We start from the raw sequence: 23103 nt of genomic DNA, 5'->3' as shown, positions 1-23103 counted from the left end.
AGCACCGAGCGTTCCACTCCCGCCAGAACCAATTTTAACGCGGTGGGGCACGTGACTGTGTGCAGCGAGTTATTATACCGAACATTTAGAGACAGTTAGGAATGTCGTGAATACATCTGATCCCAAAAGTGCAGCAGCAATTCAGATCGCCCAAGATGTACTAAAAAACGCAGAACTAGAAACTAATCTTTCCTATATATCTGCTCTCTTCTCTCATCTTCCATCCGCCATTTTCTCGCTGGAGGCAGGCAATAGCAATACTACTTTGTATCAGTCGTTAAGTGTGTTCAGAACCACTGTTTCCAAATTGAATTCGGTTCCTGGAAGAGTTGGTGTAGTAAAGGAAAAAGTAAACAGTGTTCTTTCAAAATATCCAGGATATGAACAAATCTGTTAAATTGAAGAAATTTTATCCGATAAACGTAATGAAGTGCCAAGTCAAAAATCACTGACAGTGGAGCAAATAGCGGCTTTTGTACATGCGGCCCTAAGTTCCTGTGACGTGGAAAGAAGTGCTTCCCGCTACAAGTACATCTTACGAGACAACAGGAGGCGACTAACTATGGAAAGCCTAGAACATTTAGTAATTGTGAACTGCAACAGAAGAGAAGTTGAAAGTTCGGAGAGCTAAATGTGAGTACCATTGGCCTTTTAAATTTGTAATGAAATATGTTGGCTTTGTTGCATGATTTGTATTTATGTATGTATAGCTTCTTATTGCAAGTGAATCATTCAGTGATTACATAAAGTGAAGTTAAATATTGATTTGTTGGTCTTAAAATAATGTAAAATCAATTTTAATATTTGGTATAAATTTTTATGTACATATGTTAGTGCATATTTCGGAAGTTTTTCATGCATAAATGAATACATATTTATGGGATTATTAGGGCATAAAAATCCGGTCCCTAGTCATTACAGGTTCTCGGTGCGGAATGAAGACACCATTGCCATACCTATCGACAAGTGGCACTGCACGTCACTACCAGCCACATTCAACTGGAGAATACAAGACAACTCGATGGTACAGGCCCGCCGTTTATGGAAGCCGAAGGTTCACTCGCGTGTTCACAGCAGTCCTGCGTTGTGTCCTATCTCAGACAATGAATTCTCCAGCCTACACCTAACCCTGTAGGTCCTAGTAAGACAGAAAGCAGCACATGTCGGAGCATCAGTGAATCTCCAGCCTACTTCTAACCCTTCACACAGACCAGCACAATACAGAATGAACGCACACAGACATCCATGCTTCCAGTGGGATTCGAACCCCTGATCCCAGCGTCCGAGCGGGCGAAGACAGTTCATGCCTTGGACGGCGCGGCCACTGTGATCGGCATTCATTCAAGATGTGTCTATTTTAATCTTGACTATGCTGACAGATGCTTCGTGAGTCAATATGATACGTGCTTCAGTCGGAATATCCAGAAATAAGTTACAGCGCTTAGGGGAAAACGAGAGGATGTGAAAAGCCTGAGAGAATGAGATACAAATGCAGGATTGCACGGTGGCGGCTCCACTGGGTAGCTCATGGAATTCATTACCATCATCATCATCATCAGTAATCTGTCAGACGACAGGTCCACAGTCTCTTCCAAAACAATCTGATAATTAAAAAAGCGCTGAACAGAAAACAGAGTTCTCTTCTCGCAAGCAAAAGTCAACTAATTGCATTGCTACTTCAAGTTTATCCCGCCGAACGAGGTACAAGCGGAAGCCAGATCATGCCGACAAATCCAGCAATATAAAAATGTAATCTAATTAGAACTTGAAGACCAGTTTCAGAGAGAGAACTGGTTGTGGCCTCACATATTTAATTCTTTTGCCTTATGCAGTATCCCTAGTATATCCATAAAGGCTTCATTTCTACAGCGTTCGCCGTAATACGGGTGCCTCCGTACACGGCGATTCTAAATTATTGTCGGGGTTTCTGTGGCCTATAATTTTCAAAATGGAAATAACAAAATAAAATTGCTTATGCAATATTAAGACGTAACTCAAAAAGTTTTATTACTTATAGTCAATACTGCAAATTCTAAACAACTTCAACATGAACAGGAATTGGCAGACCAAGTAGCACGCATGGGAGAGACCATGAATGAATACTGGGGTTTGGTAGGAAAGCCAGAGGGAAAGAGATCACTAGGAAGATCTAGAACTAGGTGGTATTTTAATATTAGGGTGCCTGTTAAAAGAGAAGATTGGGGTGTTATGGACTGGATTCATGTGGCTCACGTCAGAGATCGATGACGGAATTTATGAACACGGTAATGAACCTTAGGGTTCCATAAAATGTTGTGAAATCTTTGAGCAGATGAGCGCCTGATGACTTCTTAAGAAATACAGGCTCCATGCAGTTACCTACAGCGCGTCAAGTATTTCGACAAAAATATTTTCTTTGGTTGGGTCGTGGTAGAGTCATTAAGTTCGTGGACTGTGGTTTTATCGCATCATTACAAGGTATTCACATACACTTACGCAGATCCACATCGGCCGTCAGAATAGTTGCCATTTGCCGCTATGCAAGTCTGCCAACGTTGATATAGCTGTTGAATACACTGCAGTAAATTCCCGTACGACGCTTTGCGGCCATTCCCCGGACTTATTGACTGTCGTAGTATATCCTTTCTCGATTATTAAAAACTGGCGTTTTATTTATAATTCAATAAATATCTTATTGGAACAGACGTCAACCGAGCTCCCGTATTCATAAATTACGGCTTAAACAGACGTCTCTTCTCATGTTATCGTGCGGTAGGTACGAGAGGTCACAGTCAGTTTCAGTGTGTTGCAGTAGCGTCGTGGACTGAAACGGTTCTCTCTAAAAGTCTGAGTTCGTTCTAAATGTGATAATCTAACGGCTTTGGCGATCATTCTGTGGATTTAACTAATTCATCTGACACTCTCAAAAGAGTGGATAATGTGAATGTAAAATTGCATATTATTCTCATTCGAAGAGGAAGACATTTTTTCTGTGCAGCGAATAACTCAATAAATGTTTTACATAAATGCTTGGGCCTAGATATATTCTATACAACTTACACGAAATTCATTCAAATCCTCTGAGGAGACAGAGAGATAGACAGACAGACTGATAATTGACCAAAGCTGACTTCAATTAAATGCGCTGCGCCATAGCGGAGCTACAGAGGAACAGTGACGGTTAGAACGAAACTACTATTGCCCATGCGCATAAAAACTGGAAGGGAACAGCACACAGACCAATTGTGAAACGTCTTCTGTGCAGCAGAACCTGCTGACTGCAATTAAGCCGACAGACACGATACGAGTATTGCAACTGGCGGCACGCCCGCCCCCTTTATTAAGGAGAACTTTATGAGCACATGCTAAAACGCCTGCAGGCAACTTCAAACTCGTCCGCTCAACAGAGAAGTCGGAGAAGTTGCCTAAATACAGATCCAACTCAGGCAACCGAAATGAAATTCAGCGCTCACCCACCGTACAGAATTCTGGTGAACGTGTCTGACGCATGTAAGGCGGCACTTTTGGTCCCTTTGTTCTAGTGTTCACTGGGGCAGCACATGCCGTCGACCTGGTGCAATTTCGGATCCGAAGTGTCTGCCGCACACAATTTTAGTTAAGTGTGATCATGCGCTCGATGTTTACTCCACAACGTCCTCTGCGTGCCTCACAGCAAACAAAACGTGTAGCTGATGCTACATTGGGCTTAACATCACATGGCACATGCCGAGGTACATCACCATGCAAAAATATTTCGCGTTGTCGCAATGTTGCATTGCGTGAAAAATCTGAACGCAGTTTCCATTCACTACATACTACGCGAATTTCATAATTGTCCCCTTCACCAAATGCCAATAAAGTCGATGAGATAGGCGATGCATGCAGCACGCATGGGAAACTAGAAACGCATAGAAAATTTTCGTCGGAAACATAACGGGAATAGGCAACTTGGAAAATAGAGGCATACACTGAAAATAGAATTGTCGAACTTTGACTAACGCGCCCTACGCGCCGGCACCGCATTTACAGCAACACGGTAAGAGCTCCATTGCACAGATACTGTTGCTAATCTTACTGACCGCCGCTTCTCTCCAGTCCAAAATCGCGTCCCTCCAAATCTTCAGCAAGTGTTAGGTTCTGCCAATGAACACCTTCCTGCCCGCCAAACATCGCCACCCCACTTTAGAGAAGCACGCGGGTATGAAGCAATTTCATATTAGTCTTGTGGAATCTGTTTGTTCCGTTGCAGTTCGATCTGAGACTGTGTAGCGGTGAATGGTCGGATGATAAGGCGGTGGAAGGAGGAGACCGTGGCCTATTTTATGGCACCATCCTAGCTGAGACTGAGGAGAATCCGAAAAACATGAGTCAGTACAGACGATGTACCGGCAGGGATAGTTTGGAAGGTAGGTACTAACGTTTCGGAACAACCTGCTGTTTCCAGTTTCAGGACAGACTCTTCTACCGATGTCTGACAGCAACACAATGAGAGGCGGACGACTCCACACTGAACTGCAGTCCTCCAGCGTTTCTGTTCCATCTGATACACGGATAATAGGCGATGGTCTCTGTGTTTGTGCATCAATAGAACGCGGCAGTGCCCACACTCAGCACTGCCAGCAGCACAAACTAAATACACGGCTAGGAAATGAATAGCTCCAAGGTGCCGACGGTTATCCATATGATCACGAAACTGTAATGTAAAGGCAACTCGACCAGTTCTCCTGTGCCTATAGCATTCTTATACATATACGTAAGTGAACAATCTGATGCATTGCCTCCTGACGTCACTTTGGCACACCAAGCGACAAAAAACAGTCGCAGCCAACATCACTGTTTCTTTAAAGACGTACTTTTATATATATTTATTTGTTTATATATTTTTTTTAATTTGAGTGCATGATTAAATTTAATATGGCCTTCTTACCAACATACAACTATTTTACACCCCTAAATTCATACAGTTCTTAACAGGGAGCTTAGATTTAGAACTAAACTGATTTATATTGGATGCTACTTTTATTGGTTACAAAGAAATAACCAAAGCAAATGTTGCTAATAAGCGTTGGCACATAAGGGTTAACCATTTCAGTGGTCTTCAGGGACATATTTAGTAAGTAATGCAAACTGCCACGATGCCGGCAGCGTTTTATCGAACCGAAACATTCACCGGCATGTTCACAACAGCTTCCTAACCCGAACCAGGCGAATCCAGTCTACGAGACTTCAAACCCAGTGCTTCAAGATTATTGTCCCAGTTAGGCTCAGTCTCCCACGTGATACCGCGGCTAAAGCCCCATATACATCCGTGCCCATCTCATCCTCAGTGAGGCCCAATTGGCGAAGAGTACATGCAATTTCTCCATATTTTCCTCAGCACCCTGCTCTCAGAGTCAATCTATGTGGGATTTGTCGTTTTCATGGCGGTGGTTACGAATGGGATATAACGCCGTCTAACCCGTTGAAAGTCAACAGACGTTTCGGATGAACATGTCGCCTCAATATTCACGGCCGAAGAATAAAGCAAGCAAGAAAACAGCGCGAAGGAGGTAGCAAGCAGACTTCTTCACTGTGGTTCCTTGCTTGGCTTGCATGTTCTTCCTTACGGTGAGACATCAAGGTTCACTTGTGGGATACAAAATAGGGGTAAAATTATATTCTATGTATTTGAATGTTTGGGTTTCGCAACAAACAGACAGGGAGACAGAACTGTTCTGAGGTGAACGGCAGTATGCAGTACATGAATTGAACCTTCTGAAAATCTGTTCGTGGTTGTAATTTTGATTCAGTTTTCTCGTTCCAGAGTGTCTGAAGTCAGCCCCGATTTCGAAGATTTAACAGCTATGAGACTGTCCTGCATTCTAATGTCAAGACGTAAACAATACCCTTAAGTTTTCTTTGCGTTTACTTCTAAACTAACCTCCTACGACCCACATTCCACGTACGCCTGTATTCAACGTGATCTCTTCCCAGCAGTTTGTCCTGTCAGGTTCATGATTGCCCTGAACATCTCCAACTCTGTTCTTCATAAACTACAACGCGACATGTATAAACGTCACGAGCCTATTTTAACGCAGTCGAGTTCTGTGGTGGGCGATTCCTGCGCACCGTGCCAGTACAGTCGGCATTGCGTCCTTCATCACCACATCGGCCACTGTTTCAGGGAAATAAAAATTGGGCCCCGCTAAAGACGAGTATCACCATCATCATCATCATCATCATCATCATCAACTTCAAGGCATGGAGCTCCAGGCCTGTTCCACGTCCCTTCTCCATACAGAGGGGTAAAGTTGACCCGAGTGCAAAACTACGCCGCATTCGGAAAGCGTGCAGCACTGCTGTGCATTTGCATCCAGTGCAACACTAAACCTCTTTGGCCGCGCCATAGTTCAAGCGGTTAGTCGTTGGCTTCCCACCGCGGCGGCCCGGGTTCGATCGCGGGTCTGGTCAAGTGGCATTTGTTGTGGACAAAGTGGCGCTGGGGCAGGTTTTCTCCGAGTACTTCGGTTTCCCCTGCCAATCTTCATTCCGCCAATTGCTCCACAATCACCCTCACCTATCATCTGGGGCTGGTACAATAGGCCACAAGTGGCCACAGTACAAGGGACTTAGTCCCACCCCATTAGCATTAAGAAAACACTAAACCTCTATTCCTAATTGAATTGCAACCCACATGAGCGCTACTGTGTGATCCTATGATTACAGCGAGGCCACTAGTTAATGCCAATGGTGATGACTATGTTGGACTTCACAATGGAACCGCTGACCACACGTGGCGTGTTCATCGAAGAGACACACTAACTAATACTCGCAACTGAGGGGTCCAGTTAAAGAATCTGTTTTCCTTGCGACTGATGCTGCTCTGGAAATATGAATCTAACAGTTAAACATTCAGAATTCTCGGGCCACCTTATCTTGTGTCGGAGGGTGACGGATCGTCATCTCTGGAATTGCTTGCGTTCTTCTTCACGCAGAATCTATTGGCTACTTTACATCGGAGCAAGACGCGAGAAGTGGCAAGGAGAGAGATAAGAGTATAAGGGCCTAACTGAGAGAGAGAGAGACGGAGAGACAGAGAGACGAATTACGATCAGTCTGTTAGAGGGGTAGTTAAATCCAGAAACATACAACGGAAGAGACTTGCAAAACCTCTTTGGGGGAACAGAAATACGTTAAACGGAAAAACCAGCGGATAATCTTGAGGCGTAGATGGGAAGTTAGAGGTAAAATGTAAGGTCGCCTTTGTGCCTACGCGACGCACATTTAAGGCATAAGAGTCATTGAAGTAGTGCTCTAGGCATTCTACACCAGGCATTAGATAGAAGTTGATCAGCTTCAAGCTCCGGCCAAGAAATAGCACGCGGTACACACTGGATATGAGACGGGATGGGCCCCAGATTCAGTGCAGACGAGGCAGCAAACAGAAACATCTGTAGCCCAACAATCCATTCCGCAGCAATGGTCGCTATCAGCCGGGCCTCACAGTCAACCTGGGCTTGGGAGTGACGTAACAGGCTCCAAACCCTTTCCGGGAACAGTCGGTGGTTCTCAGTTTACTACATGGAAAAGGTAAGTGTCCCTAGGATTGCTAAAAACAGACCTGGGAGCATTTTAACAGTTGTCTGAAGGATATCACAAGAAGTGGGAGGTCTTGTTGGTCCTTAGAACCAGCTACTTCATGAGTTAAATGTTCGGCTGAACATTTTATTCTTTCTTCCGACAACAGCAATATCGTAATTCAAGTTCCAATGCGTGAAACCATTACAGAAGTTGCCAGAAGGGAATACAACCGTATATTTTCCGCAACAGAGCGCGAAGACGGAGAAACACAAACCAGAACTTTGTCACAAATTCACATGAAGAATGGTAGCCTCACCAACGCGTTGCTTATTTGCAGTTCTAGCCTTCAATTTGTTTAAATCCATGTTACACTATGGAATGCCGCATCAGCTCGAACGTAACGTACTGCTTCTTAGAAAAGAGGGGGTCGCCTGATGTTCGGGTCCGTAAGAACGGGTACGAACAGGATGAATTGTTAACCGTAATGATATTTGTGAAAATGCGTATCTCCAATCATATTCTGAATTCAACACTTACTACTAGTACAGTTTTAATTATTTCTGTTCATAAATTTCAGAAATATATGCCATGTTCAATTTTGCAAAAAAAAAATAGATTCTGATTTTTATGAAGAAAGCAGTCTTCTGGGCTGTGGCACCGTGTAGATATGGTGTTAACCGACGTTTCGGAGGAACGCATCGCCTCCATCTTCAGGGTAGAAGGAAAAATAAGAAATCCGCAAGCGAAGAAACCGTGAGAACCGGTATAAGCGTCTGCTTGCGATACGTTCCTCCGAAACGTCGGTTAACACCACATCTACACGGTGCCACAGCCCAGAAGACTGCTTTCTTCGTAGTCACCGCCGTGAAAACCTGAAGTCTGATCTTCATCTTGGAAAAACAAGAGGGCGCCTTACAGTCGGGCTTATGCCTTATTAAATTCCACTACCTCAGCACTGAGCGAATTAAAATTCTCATACGAAACAGAACTGCAAAGTACTCTGCGTCAGCAATTACAGAAAAATATTAACTAGAACAACACTTACATAGCATGAACACGTAGAAACTTGTGCCGTTATTTCCGGCAGTACACACCAACTAACTTTGCGTGTCATTCTGGCAGAAAGCAACTAGACTGGCGCCTCACTCCTATACAATTTGATATGACCCACCACTAACACAAGATAAAACTGAAACAGTTCGTGCAGGGTTGAATCACATAACAATTTTATCTTAACTGTTTCAGTATGGCAACTACTTCAGTACAACCTTTAAACACTGAACAAAGTAACGCATATACAGCGAAAGCCCTGATGTCAGATCTCATCCTTGTTCCGGACATGCGAGTAAACCTAGTATCAAAGTGTGGGTCCTTCGAGAAGTCAAAGTCTCATGCATTTTCCCTAGAATCGGACGGATTGGTAACGCTATGGACTTATACTCGGATGGGTTTCGGCTGTTCTGGAGGTTTACGTGGTTTTCCTCCATCACTGCAGGCAAATGCTGGGACAGTACCTGGATTAGGGCCGACGGCTTCCTTCCAAATGGTTCCCATTCGACGCTAGATAGCCCAGATAAGGGCTACCCGTAGAGGTGCATGACTATATGCTTATACGAAGGAATTATTCCTTCCTGTTCCTGTTATTCAAGTAACCATGCTACGGGAATTGAAAGTCGCCGTGGCCGCGCGGTCTCAGGCATGAAATGTCTTCGCTCGCTCGAACGCTGGGATCGAGGGTTCGAATCCCACTCAAGGCATATATGTTTGTGTGCGTGTGTTCTGTGTTTGTGTTGTGCTGTGTGTAGGAAGAGGCCTTGCGACGGGCTGATCCCCCGTCCAAGAAGTACTACCGACTGACGATTGGAATAAGAAACAGAAAAAGTGGCCAAGGTCCAAAGGGCTACACGCCATATAAAAAGAGAAAGCATAACCTTATTTAAATCGAGATAGATCGATTCATTCAGTCCTTCACGTAAAAACTGCAATAAGCAGAGATCAACTGGTCTAGACTTGCATTTGGGAGGTACTAGTTTCGAATTTCGGTTGGCATACCGGCTAACCTGACAGTCTGCGTGGTTTTCCTCAGGGGTAAGAACTTTCCAATTCATCACATGACAGTTTCTGTGCTGAGAGCTTCCGCAAGCCCCTTCCTCTGACCCTCCTTGCCGATACTTCAACGTGCGTTGTGTGCCTGTCTGACCCATTGGCTTACACGTATTTCTCTTTTCGGTTGCTCATTTAACGACGCTGTCACTAACGACACTATGTAGCGTCGGATGAGAGGATGTATAATGAGTGTGGAGTGTATTGTGGAATGGGAACTGGCAGGGGAAACGCGCAAGTGCCACTTTCCCCATCCTGGCCTAGGATCGAACCCAGGCCGCGGTGATGGCACCCGCCTTGTATATTATATAGTATATTGTACCGTATTTTGCCCAGAGAGTCAATTTATGTGTAATATTATACTGTGGCGTTCCTGTTGCTCTTTTCACTTAGTGTCAATCAGTTCTTTGCAGTCTCACCTGCAACAGTATGTTCTATAAAAATTGTTAAAAGTTTTTCAGTACACATTTCGAATAATCTGGTCTTCATCAGGTGTTAAAATTACTGGGAGAGGAAACTGCTGCATTCTGTCGTTTCTGCTGTTCATATGTAAGCCCCCTCGATGTGCGTCTGTGTTTTGAGCTGGCGAGTTGCGTCTTCTGCTGCGTGTCTTGTTTGTGAAAACAAGACACTCAGCACAACACACAACAAGAGAGAATACAACCCACCAACTCAAACACGCATGCGCGTCTAAGGAAATTCTATATTAACAACAAAAGGCAACAGTTTTCTCTCCCAGTAATTTTAACACCTGATGATGACATCGGTCGAAACATGTAGCGATACAATTTTAAAGCGAATGCATTTTAAAAGCTTTATAGAACATGCTGCTGTACGTGAGGTTGCAAAAACCTAATCGACACTAAGTATTTATGTGTATTTGTGATCAGAATAAACATCTATTGTTTTCCTATTTCCTGGGCGTTGTTATGGAGAAGCAGTGTATCTTCTGTTGGACACGTGCTAATATTTAGATTAAATTCGTTCTCCTCTGCAGTCTGTCCGGACCAATGGTGGAGTGCTCTGATGCTAATTAGCACTCCTTGCCTACACAGGCTCCTCACATGCAGTCACAACCGTGGACATGACACACATGTTACGCTTCTGGCATCTGACTCACTCCGCACATTGCATATGTACATATCTCGTTACCGAAGCGTGTCGCCTTCTTCTTCTTCTTCTTCTGCTAACAGACGAACACGAATCCTGAGTACGATTCGACACAGATTTCCTTATCTTGGCCACCCCTTCCACGCGCTTCACAATCACACTTCACAACAGTTCTCGCATATACGTATAATCAATCAAATGTATTTAAATAACATACGGGTTTGCTGATAACAGTGACGGTGCGGTCTAAACCATGAAATGTCTTCACCCGCTCAAACACCGGAATCGTTGGTTCGAAACCCATTCGACGCGTGGATGTCTGCGTTTTTTATATGTTTGTGTTAGATGATAATGGCCATGTAAGAATTTCAGAGCCGATTACATTTAGGGTCTAAATAATTATGTGAATGCGTGTATGCGTGCGCAGCAACGTAAAACTGAACACGAACTTTCCGAAATAAATTAAGTTGGCGCATTACGCATCTGGTACAAATTGTTGAGGAATCCTGGTGCACAGTTTGAAAGGCAGTCTGACTTCATACACCGAAGAAATTATAGGAAGAACACGCTTAGCGCCCATCATGGCTTGCGTTGCATCAGTTACAGAGGTTACGTAAGATACGCTCGGTGAACGCGGACTGAAAATACTCAGCCGGAAGACTGCCGACCTGGGTCGAAATTCTGAACAAGGTAGAAGCAAAACCATGACACGGAAGGGGTAAAGATATAAATACATGCGTTCTGTCACAGTCGAGTCGCAGGGTTGCTTCCTAAAATACGCTCTTGTAATTAGGATATATCTGGAGAGCGAGTCAACTACACGGTTTATGCGCAAACTGCCCCCCCCCCTGTTTGTACCAGGCAGGCCCACACAGCGACTCGCACTTCCTGTCCGTGCTCCAGCACACAGCAATCGTCCAGTTTTCCTCAAAGGCTGCGGCTCTACAGACGCAAAACTGTGACGCAAAAACAGAATGGTCTATTCATTGTGCAGGGTACAAGTTACCTGTAAGACCCAGGCAGAGACTGGACGATTTTAAAGAAATGGGATGGGATATCGGCATCCGTCTCAGGATAGGGACCAGTGGCGGGCTCTTGTCGACACGGTAATAAACGGCGGATTTTCTAGAATTCTAACAATTTGACTATTTGTCTTCTCACTATGGACTCTGCTCAACTTAGTTGCGCAACTGCTGTTTAGAACATGAACACTGGCTTCAGTGAATGACTGATGGAACTAAAGTCACAATTCAGAAATTAATACTGTCACGTGTTAGTGACTAGACACGGGGTTTCGTTTGGACACTTGTAACTCGTAGCTACACGTTCAAGTATGTGCACACTCTATACATGACTGTAACTGTGGCATACATAAATTCTTCTTTTTCACCAGTCGTTGCCTCGTAACGGCTAACAACAATATACACTCCTCAGCATCCCTACTTCTGTCCTTACAGGCTGGCGACTGCCTGGCACCCAACCCATAACGGAAGCTGCTAGACAAGGCTCATGATGGCAACTATTTTTTTTATTGCTAGTGGGGTGGGACTTGTACTGCGGCCACTTCTGGCCTATTGTACCAGCCCCTGATGATAGGTGAGGGTGATTGTGGAGCAATTGGTGGAATGAAGATTAGCAGGGGAATCCGAAGTACTCGGAGAAAACCCGCCTCAGCGCCACTTTGTCCACCACAAATCCCAGTTGACCAGACCCGGGATCGAACCCGGGCCGCCGCGGTGGGATGCCAGCGACTAACCGCTTGAGCTATGGCGTGGCCCATGATGGCAATTAACTCAACTATTAACCGGCGGGTGCCCTAGCTATATGCCCTCGGCAGAGACGGCAAAGAAAACATCGCTTCCAAGAATTCTATTGTTGCGTGTTTATTCGTTTCCCAGGGATGGCCTGCTTGTCTGATGACGCAGAAGAATGTGTACTGGACCACTGCCTAGCGACGGATGACGTCTCTTGCTAAACTATTTGATCATCAAGGGCAAAAATTACTTTACAAAAATGACTTTTGCCTAGAATCGTTCCAAATGTGAAATATGCCGCGTTCGCAACCCTGCGGAGCGTCTCGAACAACGGAACAACTCGAGAACCGCTAGACGGATTTTCATTAAATTTCGTATTGGATGTTTTTACGAAATACTGTCGAGCCATTTAGATGGGATAAATTTAACGTACCTACGTACGCATCTCGCTGAACACGTATCGACAAAAACAGAATGGAACGCATGTCACACGCTTAACACATCTTCCCCGCAGTTCTTAGTCCTCTAGATAATTGGTCGAAAGGGCTGAGTGCATTGCATTCTGAGTATAACTGCAGATAAGAATTCTTTAACGAGCCCAGACTGCGGCGAAATTGATTTGTTTTATTCCTTCAGTTTAATGCTCCATTACATTATGACTTTGACGCATATGTTAAACAAGTCATTCATGTACATTTAAACACATACTTAACTTCCGTTCACGGGGCAATAACTGTAACCACTGAAGCCCTGACACTGACTGTTTCTTCGCTCGGTACGTCGAGTCGCTCGCGCCAGTCTGAGCTCTGCTAAGCGTAAACAGTCATCTCACGTGAATTTAACGATTATTATAACGAAACAGTTCACCGCAGTCCCAGCCAAAGCGTGCCTGATCAGTGTACACTGCATGTTTTTACAGTCGCGCTGCTCTGCTTGTTTCGAAACGGAGACTACGGGCCTAATGACAAGAGGAATTTGAGTTCGATTCCCGGCAGAGGCGAAGGGATTCATCTCTTCTCCATAACGCCCAGACCGACTCTGCGGCCCATCCTGCCTCCTACGCAATGGGTACCGGAGAGTGAACATTCAACTCCATCTAGTGCCGACGTTAAGAATGATGGAGCTACACCCCCGCTCCCCCCACATGGCTTCGTGGCGTGGTGCTTAATTAATTAATTAATTAAGAAGACCCGAACTTACACAGAGCAGGTCTGGGCGGAGGAAACTGCAACGCGCCTGTAAGTGACTCCTGTGCGCTCGCCTGGAGATCTCTCACTCCCGCAACGCTTCCATGTTTCCTGGTCACAGTCTTCTCCTTGACTTCCTTCCTGAGTAATACCGTGCTCTAAAAGGTTAAAATCAATCTTCCAATTTTATTCACCGGTAGCAGAATGTGCTGGACCCCTTGGCCAGCAGGGCAAGAGACGGAACTCGGCTCCGTGCGACTGCGCGATGTTTCCTACGCAGCACACATTTTGCAACACTTTGCTCAGGTTACATCTCCGAGAGCACAGCGTCCAAATCCAGGATCATTGGTGATTAACAAATTGCAAGGGATTCAGAAGGAATCAGCCTAACAGTGGTCTTCGTGTGGAGTGACTGAAGAAAGCCATGAAAGCGTTAGTCATGGAAGCCGGTATCCCGGCATCTCACAAATATAAATCTAGACCGTTACCGCTAAACTAACCTGTTCGGTTGTGTGTATGGCATTCTGAACTTTACTCTGACAACAAACGTCTATTAGCAGCTTTGGCCATCGCATATCAAACTCGGATCTTTTAAAAATGAATAAATGCTTAGTAACTATAAGAACTGAGAGTGTCCGACGTACATAACAACCAATCCTTTGTAGCCGGGGGCAACCACGGTGTCCTTTTCAGTCTTACTCGACAACAGCTACAGACAGAAATGGCGCAGAAAGACTAATACTACACATGGCTGTGGCTGCATGTCACTAAAACTTATCTAAATATACGGTACATGATGATCTCATTCCGGGGTGCAAATCCAACCGACATTCCGCAGGAACAGGGCAGGAGAACACTAAGCGAAGCAAGAATCCAGCGTGAATCAGAGGTGACATGTTGGCTACCTTTAAACGGAATACAGAGCTCTTGTCTAAACATGTAAGCACTCACCAGGTACGAAGGGCCGACGTTCAGAGTAAGCAGGAAACGGACGTGCCTGAAACAGATGGAAAGAGCATTTTCATTGTGCTGCTGAGTGAAAGGGTCTAACCCATCTACTGTTTCAGTGTGAGGGGCACGGAAATCTCTAGACCAGCTACGGCGAGCGACTGGCACCGGCTGATACCGATGATCGCCGATTTCGTCCATATTAGCATGTAAAAAGAGTACAGTCGCCCCAGTGCTTAACTAATTAAGCACTACGCCATGAAGGAGTATGGGGGAGTGGATGTACAGATCCACATTTTCTTGGCCTCGGCACTAGTTGGAGGTGAGTGTTCAGCTTCACTCCCAGGCCATTTTACCCGCGGGAAAAGGGCCACTGGTACCCATTGGATAGGAAGTTGGGTGGGCCCCAGAACCGGTCTGGACGACATGGAGAAATGAAAGTTCTTGACCCCACCCGGACTCGAACTCCAACCCTGCCCGTAGCCAGTCGCTATATCGACTACGCTAACCAGGCTACCCAATTTACGTACATATCCTCCCGGAATACTGTGAACAGTTATACAGAGAACGAGACCTACAGATGAAGTACAACCCCGTAACAACTTCATGACGATGGTGTATTAACACAATATTCCATTTTCTGGACAACCTTAAGCTGGACTCTGGTCGCAATACTATGCACTGTCACAGGTACAAACTCTCAGCTCTGTGGCTGAATATGTCTGTTATGTTAACTCCCAGTTGGTTCCCGTCTTCCTGTCTTATGTTACATCTGATGTCCGGAGATATAAACTAACTCTATCGATTGGGTCTAACAGAGCAAGCTCTTTTAACCTGAGGATGGAGGCAGAGTCTAGTCTCCGAAACAACACTTCAAACACAAATAAAAATAAGATAAGATTAAGATAATTCATCACTTCTGTAATATCCTGTCGATTACTTTGAGCCGTGAAACACATTACAGCCAAATTTAAGACGCCTATCACAAACGAAGTGAACGAAGTTTGAGTCTCTCTCAACAAGACGTAAAGAGTAAGATTTTAAAAACCACGCAAAAATCTGCAGCAACAGATATCTCCTTACGCTCACCAGTGCAGCAGCACATATCTCATTAAGCTCACCAATGCAGCAGCATATATCTCATTAAGCTCACCAGTGCAGGAAGATATCTCCTTACGCTCACCAGTGCAGCAGCATATATCTCATTAAGCTCACCAATGCAGCAGCATATATCTCATTAAGCTCACCAGTGCAGGAAGATATCTCCTTACGCTCACCAGTGCAGCAGCATATATCTCATTAAGCTCACCAATGCAGCAGCATATATCTCATTAAGCTCACCAGTGCAGGAAGATATCTCCTTACGCTCACCAGTGCAGCAGCATATATCTCATTAAGCTCACCGGTGCAGCAGCAGATATCTCATTAAGCTCAGCAGTGCAACAGCAGATATCTCATTATACTCACCACATGTTACTACCGCTTACTGGTGACTAATGTCTGGTATACTAAATCCAAAACCACACACCGAAGAAGTTCGCCATCACGGGTCTAAACTGTAGAAAATTACCTTCCACACTGCGCAGGCACAAGGAAAGTACGTATTCTATTAAAACAATTAAACGTTCAGGGTTACAGGGAGGTACATTACCTAGGTACATCGTACTGTCACAGCCGGGATAGCTCAGTCCGTATAACGACTAGCTACGGGCTGGGCAACCGAGCGGTTGGCGTTCGAGTCACGGTAGGACCGAGAATTCTCTCTTCTCCACGTCGTCAGGACTGGCTCTGGGGTTCACGCAACCTCCTATCGAACTTGTATCGGGAGCTCTTTCTAGGGGGGTAAGGTGGCCGGGGCCTTGAAGCTGACCACTCACCTCTAGCTAGTGCAGAGGTCAAGAAATACGCCTTCATTGCGTAGTTAAGCACAGGGTCAACTTTACCTTTCCCTTAACGTCCAGACCGGCTCTCGGGCCCATCCAGCACCCTATGTAATATGCGGGGGCTGGCTGTTTCCCTGAGCGTAAAGCGGCAAGGACATGAAGCTGACCACTCATCTCTATCTTGTACTGACGTTAAGAATGGTGCAGGTATACCTCCACTCCCCATGAATCTTCACGATGCGGTGCTTAGTGAATTAACCTTTTTATATTACCACGACAATGCCAAAGCAAATGAAGGCTGAAGTTAAGCAACTACACTACAACATAATCAAAAGGGCATTAAGAAGAAAGGAAGCAACCGCACTTACAGCAGGACCGCAGCAGAGGTGTGCAAAGAAGGGGCGAGATATTCCCTGAGCAGTAACGTTCACTAAGCGGCTGAGCCAGGGCTCCTCATACTAACCCCTGCGACTGCGAGAACCTCAAATCCAACACCGTCAAGGTAACCTTCAATTTATTAACGGTGATGATACTACAGCCTAACGCAAACATTCCTTATTTACAATAAGACACAGTTCTAACAGGAGCTAACAGTTAACACTCTCGATACATAGACTGGACCTTCCTGCAGAGAAAGGGCTATGTCAATATTCGCTCCGCACTTACCATCTAATCATTCGAGTCACAGACAGTTTGAGTTGCTGACTCACTCACTCATGGAGCCGAGCCCTTCTTGAGAAGCCGCCAGTTGTGCAAGAACTTCCCAGCATTCTATGGAACTCGAAGGTTCATTACCCTGTTCACAAGAGCCATCCACTGGTCCCTATCCTGAGCCAGATCAATCCAATCAATACCATCCCATCATATCTCTATAAGATCCATTTTAATATTGCCCGCCGACCTATGTCTTCGTCTTCCTAGTGGTCTCTTTCCTTCTGGCTTTCCCACCAATATCCTATACGCATTCCTCGTCTCCCCCATTCGTGCTGCATGCCCTGCCAACATCATCCTCCATGACTTGTTCGTTCTAACTATACTTGGAGACGACTACAAGTTATGAAGCTCCTCATTATGCAGTTTTATCCAACCTCCTGTCACTCCATCCCTCTTCGGTCCAAATATTCTCCTCGGCACCCTGTTGTCAAACACCCCCCGTCTGTGTTCCTCCCTTAATGTCAGTGGCAATTTATGATAGTAAAAGTGAATGAAAATATCAAACTGAAAAGTGTGGAGTCGCTTAAAGCATCCACATATTAAAAGAATGTCAGTCGCTTCATAAGAATCGGAAACACGGAATAATTTATCAGGCACGACATAATTTTGAACGAATTCCTACCTTATCACACACCTTCTGCTGTCATTTTGCAAGGCACTTTCATGCATACATAATAAACTAGGCCTAAGGCCGCATCATAGCTCAAGCGGTTAGTAGCTGGCTTCCACCGAGGCGGCCCGGGTTCGATCCCGGGTCTGCTCAAGTTGGATTTGTGGTGGACAAAGTGGCACTGGGGCAGGTTTTCTCCGAGTACTTCGGTTTACCCTGCCAATCTTCATTCCACCAAATTCTCCATAATCATAATCACCCGGGCAGGCAACAATAGACCAATCAGTGGCCGCCGTGCCGAGTGGACCCAGCTGGCCTCCACCCCTCAATAAACGAAACTATGCCTACGTGAAAAATGGCATTTAAGTGATTTCAAGTATCATTACAGCATTCGTGAAGACTGTCCTGCCCCTAGTGGCAAGATCATGAAGCAGGGGTGGATAAGCTGGCGTGCACAGCAGAACAACAGGTGGTTACCAGTCTGCTTGTGTTAATCAAGTTCAGCGTGAATTTAGAGCAAATGTGAAGGCAGGAACGCTCAAAGCAGTACTTAATAAACAGATTATTTAATCGGTTAGATACAACTGGAGCCGTGGTCGGCAATAAGAAGAGACTTAGGCGCCATTTACACAAGAGATTTCCCGATTCTGAGACGCGGGGACAGCGCCATGCAAGCGCCGACCCACTCCAGACAAGTTCGCGCCCAGTCACGCCACGCGCGCTCGGGCTTCTAGTGACACGCAGAAACACGCTATTTACTTCAATTTGACGAAACGATTTTCACTGCCTTAAGACGTCACAGCTATAGCAAAAAGTAAAGCCATCCCTGTAACATGCCGTGGAGGACCAACGGGTTGTGAGACGTCGAGGCTGTAACATTTTCTAGACAATCGGCTCACAGATGACGGTGAGGTTGTCAGCCTAATGCGCCGGCCGCCCTTTACCCCCCAGGAAGATTGCTGGTACTAATTTCTGTTAGAAGCTGAGTCGACCCCAGGGCCATAGTGCGGCTGGAAGGATTAGGTCAATTGAAAAATCCACCTCATCGGGACTGGAACCCGCGACCTACGGGCTTGTGGCATAGTGCCTCAACCAACTACGCTACCGCGTGTCACCGTCACAGCATAGTTCCCAACAGTAATACAGGTACAAATAAATTAACGATCCTACGTTATATTAACGTGCTGGTCACTCCCCCGCCTCTCCTACTGAACTGGAGAGTCTACCTAGTTCTGGAAGAGAGGACATGTATTTATTTTTTGTAAAAGATGCATGATTACATTTATCCTCTTCACATGACCAACTTTTAATCCATTCATAACGGCGTTTATATCTATCCATTAACAGATATTGTTATTAATGTACTAGTACAGCATGGCACAACAAACTGCAGATCTCTTCATATGAGAATTTATTACTTCTCCGTTAACAGAAAGGCACTGTGGCCAAGATGAAAGGCTTCAGGCCAGATCAACTATGAAGCCTTCACCCACTAACACAAGAGTTGAACGAAGTCTCGAGCTCTTCCACTGGGTGGGGGCGGCGGCTCTGCAAGTCCGCGTGTGCGGCCCACAGCCTCGGAAAATCTGCAAGGTGCTTTCTTAACAAACTGGCTGAGTAACTTCGACTCCTAGCGGCCTCCGTAGTCTAGAGGTAACGTTCCCACCTCATGACTCGTAGTACGCGGGTTCAAATACCCGGCGGAGGTCGTCGAATTTTTAAGGGCGGAAAAATTCAGGGAACAAGTCCTCCGGGAGGGACTTTAAGCCGTGGGTCCCGTGTCGTAGCTTTACGGCACGTAAAAGAACCTCATATCTCCAAAGGAGGTCACTGAGCCAAATTATCGAACGTTTCCCTACCAACAGCAGTCTCTAATACCTCTGGTAGATGGGGGAAGCATTATAGATACCTCTCAGCTAGTAGAGCCGGTCTCGCTGGCTGGGTGGGACTGATGGTAAGCACCAGTACCGGTAGGATATAGAGACTGGTAGAAATCATAGAGGGAAGCACAATGGACCAATACAGGTCTCAGTGCATGGGGAAACCCACCCTCTCCAATAACTAACTAACTAACTTCGACTCCTGGTATTACTGGACCAATTCTTCTCAAAAGGATTGAATCCTGACAATTATCTCTATTCCTCAGAGAACAACTTCAAAAGGTATATTTCTTTCCATACACAAACAAAAGTTATTTGAATGAAGTGTATGGAAGCATTGCTGAAAGCCGAATATAATTTTAAATGTAATAAGAGATTATTCCATAGCACTTGCGTCTTTGCTCGATCGGCTAACTCTGACCTCATGATAACCTCAGATCTCACAAATCCACATACGTTCAGTTGCAGACTGTGTACACGTCATGGTTCAGACATTCCATTCAAGTCGATGTACACGTCATGATTCAGACATTCCATTCAAGTCTATGTACACGTCATGGTTCAGACATTCCATTCAAGTCGATGTACACGTCATGGTTCAGACATTCCATTCAAGTCTATGTACATGTCGTGGTTCAGACATTCCATTCAAGTCGATGTACACGTCATGGTTCAGACATTCCATTCAAGTCTATGTACATGTCGTGGTTCAGACATTCCATTCAAGTCGATGTACACGTCATGGTTCAGACATTCCATTCAAGTCTATGTACATGTCGTGGTTCAGACATTCCATTCAAGTCGATGTACACGTCATGGTTCAGACATTCCATTCAAGTCTATGTACATGTCGTGGTTCAGACATTCCATTCAAGTCGATGTACACGTCATGGTTCAGACATTCCATTCAAGTCTATGTACATGTCGTGGTTCAGACATTCCATTCAAGTCGATGTACACGTCATGGTTCAGACATTCCATTCAAGTCTATGTACATGTCGTGGTTCAGACATTCCATTCAAGTCGATGTACACGTCATGGTTCAGACATTCCATTCAAGTCTATGTACATGTCGTGGTTCAGACATTCCATTCAAGTCGATGTACACGTCATGGTTCAGACATTCCATTCAAGTCTATGTACATGTCGTGGTTCAGACATTCCATTCAAGTCGATGTACACGTCATGGTTCAGACATTCCATTCAAGTCTATGTACATGTCGTGGTTCAGACATTCCATTCAAGTCGATGTACACGTCATGGTTCAGACATTCCATTCAAGTCTATGTACATGTCGTGGTTCAGACATTCCATTCAAGTCGATGTACACGTCATGGTTCAGACATTCCATTCAAGTCTATGTACATGTCGTGGTTCAGACATTCCATTCAAGTCGATGTACACGTCATGGTTCAGACATTCCATTCAAGTCTATGTACATGTCGTGGTTCAGACATTCCATTCAAGTCGATGTACACGTCATGGTTCAGACATTCCATTCAAGTCTATGTACATGTCGTGGTTCAGACATTCCATTCAAGTCGATGTACACGTCATGGTTCAGACATTCCATTCAAGTCTATGTACATGTCGTGGTTCAGACATTCCATTCAAGTCGATGTACACGTCATGGTTCAGACATTCCATTCAAGTCTATGTACGCGTGGTGGTTCAGGCATTCCATTCAAGTCTATGTACACGTCGTGGTTCAGACATTCCATTCAAGTCTATGTACACGTCATGGTTCAGGCATTCCATTCAAGTCTATGTACACGTCATGGTTCAGACATTCCATTCAAGTCTATGTACACGTCGTGGTTCAGACATTCCATTCAGTCTATGTACACGTCATGGTTCAGACATTCCATTCAGTCTATGTACACGTCATGGTTCAGACATTCCATTCAAGTCTAACTCATTTGTTTGTACTGAAGAAGTACCAACACAAATTTCAATCGCCTGATGTATTCTTTATGGTTTAGAACCTACACATATACGAAGGTCGTACTGAAAGTCATGAGCAACAATTTTTGTAAAGTAATATGCTTTATTATTGACAAAGCAAATACACCACCTCACCACTCTGCCGTTTCGTTTCAGGCTCGAAATAGTGAAACCAGCTTTCGTCACCTGTCACAATACAGAGCAAAAAATCATCGCCTTCGTGTCGATATCTCTGCAGCAGTTCTGAGGTGATGGCTTTTCGCTGACCTTTGTGGTCTTCGGTCAATAACCGCGGGACCCAACGGGCACAAACTTTCCTATAGCCCAAGCTTTCAATCATCTCCTGTACTGCACTGTGCCCTATTCCAAGTTTCCGGGCTATTGTGTCCACAGTCACACGCCTGTCATCTTGAATGATCTCATCCACTCTTTCCTTGTTGCGTTCAGTTGAGGCTGTTCGAGGACGACCGCTCCGAAGCTCATCTTCGATGCTGGTGTTCCCATCTTTAAAATGTTTCACCCATTTTCGAACACTGCTCGCACACATGCACACACTTCCATAAGCACGCTGAAGTCTCTGGTGAATTTCTGCAGCAGGGATTTCCTCTTTCACAAGAAATTCGATGACAGCACGCTGGCGAAACGACATATCGTTGTCGGCCATTTTGTTAGGAGTGATACTGGTCACGTGATGCAAGCTATTGACATCACAAGACACTCAAGGTTAACACAACAGCTGGTTCCACCTACCACCGTACTCTATTTCGTCTGCTGTTCCCAGGTTGAATGCAAAAAAAAGTTGCTCATGACTTTCGATACGACCTACGTATTTTCAGAATTCTTATTGTCCAGTAACATGGGGCATACTAAACATTGATAGAATGGAGAGATTTACAACATGTGCATGCTCCTTCATGTGTAATTAGGGGCACGTAGATGCCGTAACATCAGAGAGACACACATTGACCTCCTTCTACTATTAACGATTTCGCATCATAAGCCGATAAGCCCAGCTCAAACCCAGATTTGTCTCAAAATAAAGACAACCAAGAACGAAACTTATGAATCTGTTAACGTAGATAGATATGAAAACGCAGTAAAGGAACTGAGAGACTAAAAATGCAGCATATTTAAAAATCTCACAGAAGACAGAAACTAAATGAAACTCGGAAAAATAAAAGTGCTTTCCTAAGTCAAGTGGAGGCAAATGTATAAAGAGTTTCTTCAATAACGTGGCGGAGAAAATTGCTTTCTGCTCCTGCTCTGCCAAGTTTATACACGGGGCGATTCGCAATGTTGCACATTACCTCCGTGCGCACGGCCCTCAAACAAGCGCCTCGTATTGCACGAACTAATTCAGTGGAAATGGAGAGTGTGGGAGAACTCAGAAAGCGCTGCCCTCTCGTGAACTCGAGCATGGGGAGGCTGTCC

At 45.0% G+C, this 23103-nt stretch overlaps 1 protein-coding gene across 6 annotated transcripts in view; it reads right to left on the bottom strand.

The window, feature by feature from the left end:
• Positions 1-23103, bottom strand: part of LOC111862894 (protein-tyrosine sulfotransferase) — a 193776-nt gene that overhangs the window by 114773 nt on the left and 55900 nt on the right. For 5 of the 6 annotated variants that reach the window (XM_023848690.2, XM_023848695.2, XM_023848691.2 and 2 more), the window contains one exon: positions 14645-14690. The exons of the other annotated variant lie outside the window; for it this stretch is intronic. The gene's annotated coding sequence lies outside the window, so the exon portion shown is untranslated. The remainder of the gene's footprint in view (positions 1-14644; positions 14691-23103) is intronic. 6 annotated transcript variants of the gene reach the window in all.

This window comes from Cryptotermes secundus, unplaced genomic scaffold, assembly GCF_002891405.2.
Source record: "Cryptotermes secundus unplaced genomic scaffold, Csec_1.0 scaffold528, whole genome shotgun sequence".
In the NCBI taxonomy this organism is placed as follows: domain Eukaryota; kingdom Metazoa; phylum Arthropoda; class Insecta; order Blattodea; family Kalotermitidae; genus Cryptotermes; species Cryptotermes secundus.
The sequence above is the reverse complement of the archived record's forward strand: the minus strand, read 5'-3'. Positions and strand labels throughout refer to the sequence as shown.